This window comes from Protobothrops mucrosquamatus, unplaced genomic scaffold, assembly GCF_001527695.2.
Source record: "Protobothrops mucrosquamatus isolate PMUCROS unplaced genomic scaffold, P.Mucros_1.0 scaffold877, whole genome shotgun sequence".
NCBI lineage: Eukaryota > Metazoa > Chordata > Lepidosauria > Squamata > Viperidae > Protobothrops > Protobothrops mucrosquamatus.
In genome coordinates this window covers 97,370-109,217 of record NW_015387131.1, presented here as the reverse complement: position 1 = coordinate 109,217, position 11,848 = coordinate 97,370, and positions in this window count along the sequence as shown.

The window sequence follows — 11,848 nt, the reverse complement described above, 5'->3', positions numbered from 1 at the left end:
AACAAGCAGGACTGGCCTAGGGTAATTTTTAGAGGGGTTTTAATTATATTTTAAATTAGACAATATTTAAATATCTCTTTTTAATTAATTTTAATTCTGTGATTGTTGTTGGTGTTTTTTAATCGATTGTCAGCCGCCCTGAGTCCGCAAGGAGAAGGGCGGGATATAAATTTAAATAATAAATAAATAAATAAATAAAATAAATGTGCATGTGCATCATGTGAGCATGTGTATAAACATTAAAGAGTTGGCATTGCAGTGTTGCATCTCTCCTTGCTAATATTACAGCTACTGATTAGAAAAACTAGAGGGTAAGTTATAGATTTAATCATTAAGAAGTAACATAATTGTTACTACTCATACAATGTTATCTTGTCACTGAATATAATTCTGCATACTTTATCTAATGTAGTATTTGTATTTGCTGCCAACTTTATTGAAACATTTGATCCAAATGAAGTGATGCCTTGGTGATTATTGGCCGTTTATGCCATTGGGCAACATACATACATACATACGTATGCTTGTTTTCTTGCTTGTTCTGGTTTATCTGACCCTCATTGATAATGGCTCTGATTGGTAACAACAAACCTACATAATGTAAAGTCAGCAAATCACAGTTAAAATCAGTTACATAACATCTCCAATAGAGTGCATCACACTTTAAGGATAGGAAAGTCTTCATCCATCCCCCAAAGCCTTCTTGAACGGCCATATTTTTACAGCTGTTCAGAAACATGATAAAAAGGGAGTGCTCCAGATACTCCAAGGAAGGGAAGGTATCAGAAGGCTCAATATCATATGTCTTAGTAAGTGTTCTCTACTTGATATCACTCAAGTGGCAGAAGCAATCCAGAGAAGCAATCCTAGAGATATCTAGATCCTGAGTCATGTTAGATTTTAAAAGTGAAAAACAATACCTTGAATTGCATAGAGAAGCTAACTGGCAGCTAGAACAGTTCTCTCAATAGTGATAGTTACATAGGTAAACCTAGGCACTCCATAAATATTCAGGGCATTGCATGCTGCACCAGCAAAAGCTTCCAGGTAGCCTTCAAAGCCCATATAAAATACACTGCAATAATCCACATGCAAGGTGATAAGGACACCTTGCTACAATTGGTACCCAACATGTAATGTGCAAAAGCTCTTATGGGAAGCAGGAAATGCAAGTTGAAATCCGCTTTCAAATACATAACCACTCCATTTGCTGGGATTAAGTCTAAGGGAGTTTTTCCATATTCACATCCTAGGAGTCTCTAGGTATCAGGTCAGGACTTCTTCCACATTTCCTACTCAATCCGGTATGGGTGTCCTCTGTATAATGCTGATATGTTGCATAATATCCAGTGAATATACAGGTAGTCCCTAACCTACAATAGATTGGCAATTATTCAAAGTTCTGATGGACCTACTTGGGGGCACGTATGATCCGGATTCAAAATTCCAGTGGTTGCTTCCCATGGTAACATGACCATACTTTGGGTCAGGGGTCGGCAATCATAAACACTCAAAGAGCCACTTGGACCTGTTTCCCACAGAAAAAAAACACTGGGAGGTGCAAAACTTGCACGCACATGCACGCGCGCCGCAGGGGAACGCTTGATTGAAGAGTTTAATTAAAAAGAAATAGAGGATGCTGTGCATGAGTTCTCTCTCTCCTTCTCCCTCCCTCCCTCTCTTTTTCTTTCTCCCTCTTTCTCTCCCTCTCCCTCTTTTTCTCTCTCTCCCTCTCTCTTTTTCTCCCTCTCTCTTTCTCTCCCCCTCTCTTTTCTCTTTCTCTCCCTCTCTCTTCTCCCTCTCTCTTTTTCTCTCTTCCTCTCTCTCTCTCTTTCTCTCCCTCTCTTTCTCTCACTCCCCCCCTCTCTCCGATCTTCTGCTCACCTGGCAAGCTGGCTTCACACTGTTCTCCAACAAGCTGACACACATTCTTATTGGGCTGGCTCTCTCCTGCCCTTCCTGCTTCCTGCAGAGACGCAGCCAAGGCAGGAGCCCCGCCCAATAAGCTTGTCAGCTCATCGGAGAACAACGTGAGGCCACTCTCTTTTTTACACAGAGAGAGAGAGAGAGAGAGAAGGGAAGCGCAAGTGCCTCTCTCTCTCTCTCTCTGCAAATGGCAGAGGAGGCTGGGAGCTGCAGGAGAAGGCTCAAAGAGCCACATGCGGCTCCAGAGCCGCGGGTCGCCGACCCATGCTTTGGGTGCTTCGCAACTGGGCTGTATTTATGGTCATTTGTCCACTTTGTCAAAATACAGATCCACTTTGTCATTTGTCCACTTTGTCAAACTGATCCCAGATAATAGCTTCACAAGACAGAGCTCTATCATCATAGCTGAACTTCTCCAGCCAGCATTAAACTCTTTGTGAATGTGAGTAATTTTTTACTTCAGATCTGTGAGAATTCATAGCAGTAATCCAGCAATCTTCCTTGTAGCTTTCCCCATAAGAAACATTGCTGCTAAGCAGCTTTCAACAGACATAGCAAGAGCAAAAAAGCAAGTCCATGTCACTGCTTTTACAGTCGTGATGTAGATTCATTTGAGCTCTTGTCTATTCTGTCATAGTCAATTTTATACCATAAATACTCTGGACACCTCTTTTGATTCTTCATTGCCAGAGATCTTCTGTAAACTAAAAAGCTGCCTTGAATTGCCAGACATCTCAGAAGCACTTCTATCAAGTACTGTCTTTACCTCCTTGTTCCAGAAATCAAAAACTGAACAGAGCCTACATATCAAGGCTTTGGAAAAATCCCCAGTTTCCCTTTTGAAATTAAAGGGATTTGTTAAGAGTCTGGACAAACTAATTGAATTGGTCCATTTTCCCTGGAGAGATCCATGGTGCCAGAAACAAAGAGTGATCTGACCATAACCAAGATAATGTTCCCCTCATACTCAGCCATGTTTCAACTTATCTAAGACAAAAAACTAGATCTAATATGTACAGGACCTCCTTTGTGGTTCAGGTCCATAATCTGGGAAAAGTCGGTGGTTGTTATTGTTGCTCCTGAACCTACAAACCACTTCTCACCTCTCCCAAAAGAGAACAGATTAACCAGTCACAGCCACTGACATCTACTTACGTTACATTAAGGGTGTTCTCTTAATTCTATTAATGAGTGACTAGGTATAAGAATCTGTGTAAGAATCTTCTTTGTTATATTCAGGAGTGGAAAAATGTAACTCCAGATACAGAAAGTGCACAGAAATAGCTTTCAGGGAAGTTACTTTTACCTGTAGTCACTATAATTTATTTATAGAATTGTGTTGATCTAGCAAGATGAATTAAGCTGGTTGAGTTGTTTAGAGAAAAATAATAGCTTCTGAGTAACTATATTTTTGTTGTTGTTGCAGATAAACCACATTCACAGTTAACTGAAGCAAAAGAAACCTTTTTGAGAATTTCAAGACATTCTGTAAATTGGTTTAATATATATTGTGTGTATGCCTTTGTATCTGACTTTAGCTGTCTTCCAGGACTGCAACAATCCCCAAAAGTATCTTTAGTTGACCAGTAGACATCCAATTATTGATACATATTCCAGTAAAAGCTGTAATTCAGGCCCACAAAAATTATTTGCTATAATCTATGACCTATGTAGGATGCCATCATGGAGCAATCATATCTTGCTACTTGCATAGGACTGGAAAAAATAAGGAAATTGTGCGGTATCTGATAGGCCATAATCCAATGACTACTAGGTAGTTTCAATTTGGTGTGTTACAAAGTAGAGGTTCATGTATGTGTTGGTTGCCTGACTCAGGAAAGTTTCTCAGGAAACATAAATGGTCTTGAATTATAACTTTATCTTATACAATGATCTTCAACTATTTAGTGAACATAAAAAGTATATACTTAATTTAAATACTCGATGTGTTGTAATGAGCAATCCTATTGTTTTTCCAGACACATAGCACTAGAAAGATCTGGGAAGCCCACTGATTGGTTCAGAGTTAGGAATCATCTAGAGGCATTATTGGTCAGTAGAAAATGATGTCAAAGGTTGGTTAGAGTGGTCTAGGCCAGGGGTAGGCAACCTCGGTTCTTTTATGACCCGTGGACTTCAACTCCCAGAATTTCTGAGCCAGCCATGCTGGCTCAGGAATTCTGGGAGTTGGAGTCCACAAGTCATAAAAGAGCCAAGGTTGCCTACCCCTGGTCTAGGCTGAAGAGTGCAGGGGGCCAAAAGAGCATAAATGGGGGGAAATCAGTAGGTTGGGGTAGTTTACAATTATTTTTATAATGTTAATAGATTAGGTACAATCCAGGACTACTGCTTTTTGGTTAAAAAGTGCACTGACGTTGACTTTGGCTGGAGGGAAGGGTTCCTATCTACCAGGGCTTTTTTTCAGCCGGAACGCGGCGGAACCGCGTTCCGGCACCTTTTTCCGGGCCGGCCGCACCGGAAATAGCCCCTCCCACACNGTCCTAGGGTTTGATGAGGGCGTGGCCAGGTTTGAGTTCCGCCACCTTTTCTCCGAGAAAAAAAGCCCTGCTATCTACTACATGAGACAGGCTACTTTGCCCTCCAAAACAGTAAGGTTCATCCAGCAATTTCTTTGTCTTCGGGCAAATTTAAATGTATAGAACATGCAGTATAATATTACAAATTGTTTGTTTGGCAATGAGGCTAGGAAAACCCAGAAATAGATATCACAGATCCATGGTTTATTTAATCAGGGTTGGTAAAATGATTAATATAAGGTAGAGTTCACAGGTACTAAACTGTAAAATAAAGTTTGTAAATAACCATAGCGGAGAATAGACAACATACTTATTTAAAATGTAATATGTTTATTCTGATTTAATTAAATGTTGTAAACCTAGCTTCAGTGATAGCAGATTTTGTGCTGTCTTGTATAAACCCAATAGTTTCCAGGATGCAAAATGCAAAGCAGCAATAATTTTATACTTTTTGTAATGGCCTTGAAAATGAAGCAATATTACTTCAGGGCTAAGAATAGTATTTCACAATTTTTTAACCATAACAGTTTATGGTAAACAACATAATGGAAGTTTCCAAATGAAGTTTTCTATTGTAATAAAAATTCTTTTTCAAATGTGCTTCGTATAGTGTCCATTTATTTGCAGTAGCAGATCCACTGCTGTTAACAATCCAGGTTAAAGAATAGAGCTGCTGGTTGCTGTTGGGTACCATAGAGTTCATGTGACCAGTTTTTCCTTCTGGTAGTTCCAGTTATTTCCCATTTACACAGATCATTACCATAACATCAGTCATTATTTCTATGTAGTCACTGATTATTTTCTGCTTAGTATTACTCAAAACAGGAAAACAAGAAAAATGAAAGCTAATTGCTAAAGTATAAAATCCCCCCAAATTTAGTAACCCAGCCCATTTTTTTTAACTTTTATAGTACTTTCTAATATATACAGAGAGCAAGTGACTAGAACACATCATTTATAAATCTACAAAGACATTGTGAAATATATTAAATTTTACCTTTAATATTAAAGCATAATATGTGGCACGTAGTTTATCTGGAAACTGAAAGGATACATCACATTGAAACAGTTTGGTTTTATTGATAACAAAGCCTGGAGAGGAGGATCTACAATCCCTTTATAGAAGTAAGCAAATTAGAAGATATATGTGATTTTATACAGCAACAAAGTATTTTATTGGATATAAACAAGTATTTGGATACAATAGATGTGTCTAGTGAGGTCAAAGAGGCAATTAGGATATAATTGTGAGGTAATGGAGCAACACTACAAAGACAAATGAGATTTTGAAAGAACAAAGTGGCAGTATTTCATGAACATACTTTATTTCTAGGGAGTTAACCTTATTTTTTTCTCAGTTTATCAGCATTCCTTAGCCTTCTACATGTTTTATGGCTGAGCTTACTTGCCCTGGAAAAGTGTATTTGGGTTAAAGTCTTTTAGCTTGATCACCCAGATTCTCTTTTCAGGATTAACTATTTGATCTAGGATAATAACCAAAATACTCTCTTTTTCTACCTTCTTAGAGAGCTGTGTCATATTCTGAAATTAATTTTCATGAATAAAATATTTTGGAAATACAATTCAAGACAAATATACAAGTACCTGGGCAAATACTCTTTCCTACATTGTGGCATCAGTTTATGTCAGTAAAATATGATATCAACCTGTCTTGATGCCTGTTGGAATTGCTTTTATATAAAAAAGAAAAATATATGCCATTGTCAGTGACATAATTTGATTTTAGATTTTGGCTAACTAAAACATTAGAACTGGCCATTGATTGGTTGAATTAAATAATGAAAAAGTCAATTTATTTTCTTTTAAAATCATGATACTGGGAAGGAAAACAGTGGATACAAACAGTAAAAAAAGTGACAATATTGCAGAGCTGTGGGTTTTGTATTACTCAAAAAGAACTTTCTGTTAATATCTTCAGGTAAAAACATGATTCATGTATGTTATTTTTTAAGGTAAATTATCAAATAAAATAATGATTAGTTTAGTAAATCTGAAACTAAGCCAAGCTGGAGAATAAACTAAGTCAAAGTGTAAAATTGTGATTTTTCTGCTCAACAAACAGTACCTGCCTGCAACTTTTGAATTAAGCTGTTTTTCCCCGGATTGCACTGCAGCTGCTCAGAGAAAAGAGATGTCAATAGGCTCTCTGAAGCACCTTTTGTTTTCAAATCCAAAATGCTGCACAAACCTGTTATATGATAACTTCTTTTCATCAATTTTAGGTGACCTTAGAATAGATTTTTCATTCTTTCTCAATGGAAGACTTATTAAATAAACTTTTAAACCTCAGTGAAATTAATCTTTAGAAACCAATACTGCTGTGAATGATATGAACTTGTTGATTGGAAGCTGATTACATGACCTGTACAATAATAAACTTGCTAAATCATTTTTCACATGCATGACTATAAAGAGAAATCAACTTGCAAAATAAAGGATTTTCCTGCTTTCGTGCTTTCCTATAGATTTTTTACTACTGAATTTTTACATTGCTTTGCAGTAATTCAGAGTTTTTCTTAATGCAGGTAAAGTAATTTGTCATACCAGTAGGCAACATTTTTAGGCATAACTAATCATTAGAAAAATGATTATAACAAAGTCTATTAAATTTGTTTTGAAAATATAAATGATTATAGTTACCCTTTGATACTGTACCTTACTTCACACACTACAGACCTATACTAGGTAGAAATATAGAACTGGCTCTGGTCACTGAGGTTACAAGTGTCTTAAATAATAATTTGGCATCCAAGAACATCCCCAAACCCCATGCCTAGTCCTGAAGAGGGAGTGCAATCTATCCAACAATAGAATTGGGCCAGTTGATGGATATAACTATTGTTTGACCCAATGCTGCCCATCTTCCAGGGATTCAGCCTTCCTGTATTGGATTTCATTGAGCGTGTTGCAGCCTGTACAGAGTAATGCAGCAGTTTTCCTGTCACTTCTGGTTCAAAAGGAAAAGTGTTTGTGTGTGTGTCACCTCCTTATTGATGATACTTCATTCCAGCCTCTAAACAATTTTTTCCAGTGGTTTCATATGGATATTAAATAGCATAGTAATAATATAGGGGGATAATATTGAGTCTTGTGAAACTATACAGCACAATTGCAGGGGGACCAAACAGAAGATCCCCAGCAGTTCTGTGGGGGATCTTCCCCTGGATAGGAATTCAGTCACTAAAGTATAGTGCTTCCATTTCCCAACTCATGGAACTAGCCCAATAGGTTTTAGTGAACTACGGTGTCAAAACCTGCCATGAGATCAAAATATGGGTCTCTCCCATTGTCTCTTTAAAAGGCCATGTGCCAGGCTGACCAAAATATTTGTGCTGAAACCATCTCTAAAACCAGTCTATGACAAAAAAAATCATCCAGAGTTTATTGTAGTTCAATCACCACACTCAAATTATTTTGGCCCAGAAGGTAATACTAGGAGACAAGGCTTGATAAAAACCCTAGAATCAGAGAGTTTCTTTTTAGGACAGTGGTTCTCAACCTTTTTAATGCTGTGACCCCAACCGGTCGTAAGTCGAGGACTAAACCGGTCGTAAGTCGAGGACTAAACCGGTCATAAGTCGAGGACTAAACTGGTCGTAAGTCGAGGACTACCCAACCGGTCGTAAGTCGAGGACTTTCCCTGCCCGGGAGCACCGCGCATGCGTGGTTCCGCCCCCTGTGCCAGCCGAGGCGTAGCTGGCAAGCGGCAGAGACGGAGCAGGCCGACCACCAGCTGGCCCAGCCCAAGGGAGGTAAGGCACCCGCCGGAAAAGGGGAAAAAAATGGCAGACAAAAAAAATGGCGGACAAAAAAAATGGCAGACAGCCTTGCTTGGCGACCCCCATGAAATGGTCGATCGACCCCAAATGGGGTCCCGACCCACAGGTTGAGAACCACTGTTTTAGGAGGTGCTGTATCATTTACACTTTAAACTCTATAAATTTCATTGTTTCCATTACTGGGGTATTCACCACTATCTCTATGCAGTGTGACATACATGCTTAATTAAAAATTATAAAAGGCAAGGATCAAGAAAGCAGTGCCTGCAAGGTCCCTGTCCAGTTTTTTTCAGGCCTCAAGTGGCTGGAAACTCAACTTTCAATAAATAATCATGTCGTTTCTCTACTTCTGGTTTAGCGCCCAGTTTAGTGCAGATTTGAGCAAGTTTGACTATAAAGTGCATCATAAACCTATTGCATTGCTTCTCCAAACTGGAATTCAGTTGATTTGTTTCACCAATTCTTGCCATATCTTTAACTGCCCAGAAATCTCTTCTGAGAGGTTCACTGCAGGCAAATAGTTATAAGAGCTGAAGCTTATATCTTTTAACTTGGAGAAATGGGAGGAAAAAAGCCTCTACTCTAAATCTCTAATAGATCTTAAAATGTGCACTACAACATGCAAATCCTCTTCTTTTACACAAATTCATTTTTTTGTACACAATAAAGAAGTGATCTATCTTTGTCGTGTCTGTGAACTTCTACTTAAACAAGTTTCTCAATACAGGCTTGAATATCTAGAAAATCAAGATTTATTGCTAATATGCCTAATACGTCCTATTTCCATAACTACAACATAGTATGCATTTATCTGTGCTCAATCATATTCTGATTAAATATGTGCCATCTGCACTCTGCATCCTCCATTGTTTTGTGTTCCTTAGTAAAAATGAGGCCCTATGAGGGGATATTCTGTAAATCACCTGAGCCTTCTCCTTACAGGTAGCCCTTGACTTAAATCGTAGTTGGTACTGGAATTTCCATCACTAAATGATGCAGTCAGAAAGTAAATGTCACATGACCATATTACTTAAGAGACCACACATATTACCTAGTGACCACAATTCCTACATTCCTCATTGTCTTTGTAACCCAAAGACGTGTGGGTTGTTAAGATAAGGCAGGAGTCCAAGATAGGGAGCATGGGGCTGCTGTGGGGAGGTGAGGAGTCCTGGAGGTGCCACCATATGTCACACATGACTTGGAGGAAAGGGGATACTGCAGTGCAACACAAACTAGGAAGGCCAGGAAAGGAATATGCTGCAGCTCACATGCTTCCTGGCCCATTGTGGTTCTGAAAATTCAAAAAGGCCCTGAGCTGCAGTTCAAAGCTTAACTCCAGCCCAACCCAACAAGTGCACCACAAGGGATTTCTGCAAAGGTGCTATGCACCAGGAAGCCCCAGCCCAAACTCAGGCATCATTGCCTTTGGCATCTTGCACTTAGAGGTCCCTGCTGCATTGTGCTCTGCAACTGCAGTTGACCTTTGCCACCATCTTCCTCCTGCTGGGCTGGGGATCATTTGGTGGTGGGTAAGGGTGCAGTCCTGGCACGCATGCTCTTCCAAAGCTTTGCTCCTGAAAGCATCTCCTGCAAAGCCTCCCCCCAAACAGGAACTCCCACACAGTCTTCACCTTCATCTTGGCAGTCACTGCTGGGGTTGCATCATCTGGTGATAAAGAGGGCCACTGCCCTACGATGCTCACCATATGAATCCCAGCACTGCACTTTCACTCAGGGCCTAGGTCCTGGGCCAGCAGCACCAGGAAGAAGATGGAGAAGGTCAGCAGGGATATGTGATGGAGTGCAGGGCATCCAAAAGAGAAGAGATGGGGGGAAGAAAGATGGGTAGAAGTACCCTGAGATTTTACATATTGGTGGGCCCAAATTTTGATCACCTGACCATGGGGGCACTGCAAGGGTCATAACATCAAGCACTGTAAGTTCATTTTTTTCAGCCCTGTCATAAGTTTGAATGGTCGTTGAAAGTATGTCAAGGACTATCTGTTGCATAGTAAGGTTAAGGCTTCAGCAGGAACTCCAGTTATACCTGTTGAAAAAAGTTTTATAAAGGAAATCATGTTTTTATTCTATAGGGCATTTTTTTCTTTCCTTGTGATCATCTCCTCCAAATATATTTAATTTCACTCTGATATTGTCAAACATCACACTTTATCAGTGTCATCTCCTATTCCTAATATTAAAGATATAATCACATATCTTACATGCTGATAACAGTCTTCCTTCACAAATGATTGCTTGATAAATAAACTAGTTTATTTCCAGATAGGTCTTTCCATTATTTCCAGACCCTATGTTCATAGCAGTCTGCCAATAGGGATGAGTAGAAATAACAAAATATATTTTTCTTTACACAGATTTCCTTGTTTGCTCTCTTTGGACTCATTACTTGGATCTAGTATTACATTGTTGTTTATCTGGGGTCCTTAAACATACCTTAAGTTATGGAATAAAATTGTTATTCTTTCTTTGATTTGAAAGAACATGGTATCAAATGTTATAGTTAAGTATTTTTTCTATTTATGCATTTTCTTATTTGCAGTAACTTATAGTGTGATCAGTTATAATAGATGGCTTGTTCAATAGAAGAATTTGCCTGTTTTAACCAGAAATGATCCAAATTATTCAGTTGATATGCAGGTCAACTTCATACACTTAGGTTGATGCATCATCATTTTAGCAAAAAAGATATATGCATTGTGAAGGAGACAATTTAAAAAAAAATCTTAAAATTTGGAATTATTTTAAGCATTCCACTTTTCAGAACTAGAAGTCCTGCTTCATAATTTTTATTCTGTAATCCCTTTAAATCTTTTGAGATAGTCTTCAATCCTGATGTCTGTGAATGAACACAAATATACAGTTGTTTTCAGGAGTTGCCATTAAATTAACTGATAATCCAGTAAACCTAGATACATATATGACCACATATAGAAAGATGCATATGCTCAAGGTCACTTAAGAAGGGCTCCTTTTTTCTCTTAAATGTTACTAAATTATTAACACTTGTTTGTACAACTAAATGAATTGGAACATGAACAAAATGTATTGTACTTCATCATGTTTACTGTAAAATGATGCTTTTCCTTCCTGAAAATTCTAGGGTATATCTGATATTATCAGTCAATATATCCCAAGTTCATCATTGAGTATATATGTTAAAGAGTTAGTAAGGCTATCTCAGAAATGTAACCAGATTTAGATTTGTTTACATTCCATAATTTTGAAACTGGTCTGCCTTGCTGGCTTCAGCAGAATGCTTCCTTTTGCTCTGCCCCACCCTACTATGCACAGATCTACTGCTTGCTTTTTACTGACATTGCATTTCCAGTTTGACGCAGGTGTTTGTTTCATCTGCATTTGCTTGTGGTGCTCCTTTTTGGAGATTTCTTGGGGAAGCTGCTGGGAATAGCGGCTTATTTGGGCAGAGAGGGGCATCTGTCACAATTTGTATAATATTTACATGGAAAATGTCTTTCTCAAAGGCTTTCGGTGCCCCATGTTTTACAGTACATGAACAGTTGGCTAGTCCAGGTGTTTCCTCTACTCTTTGCGTGATATGTG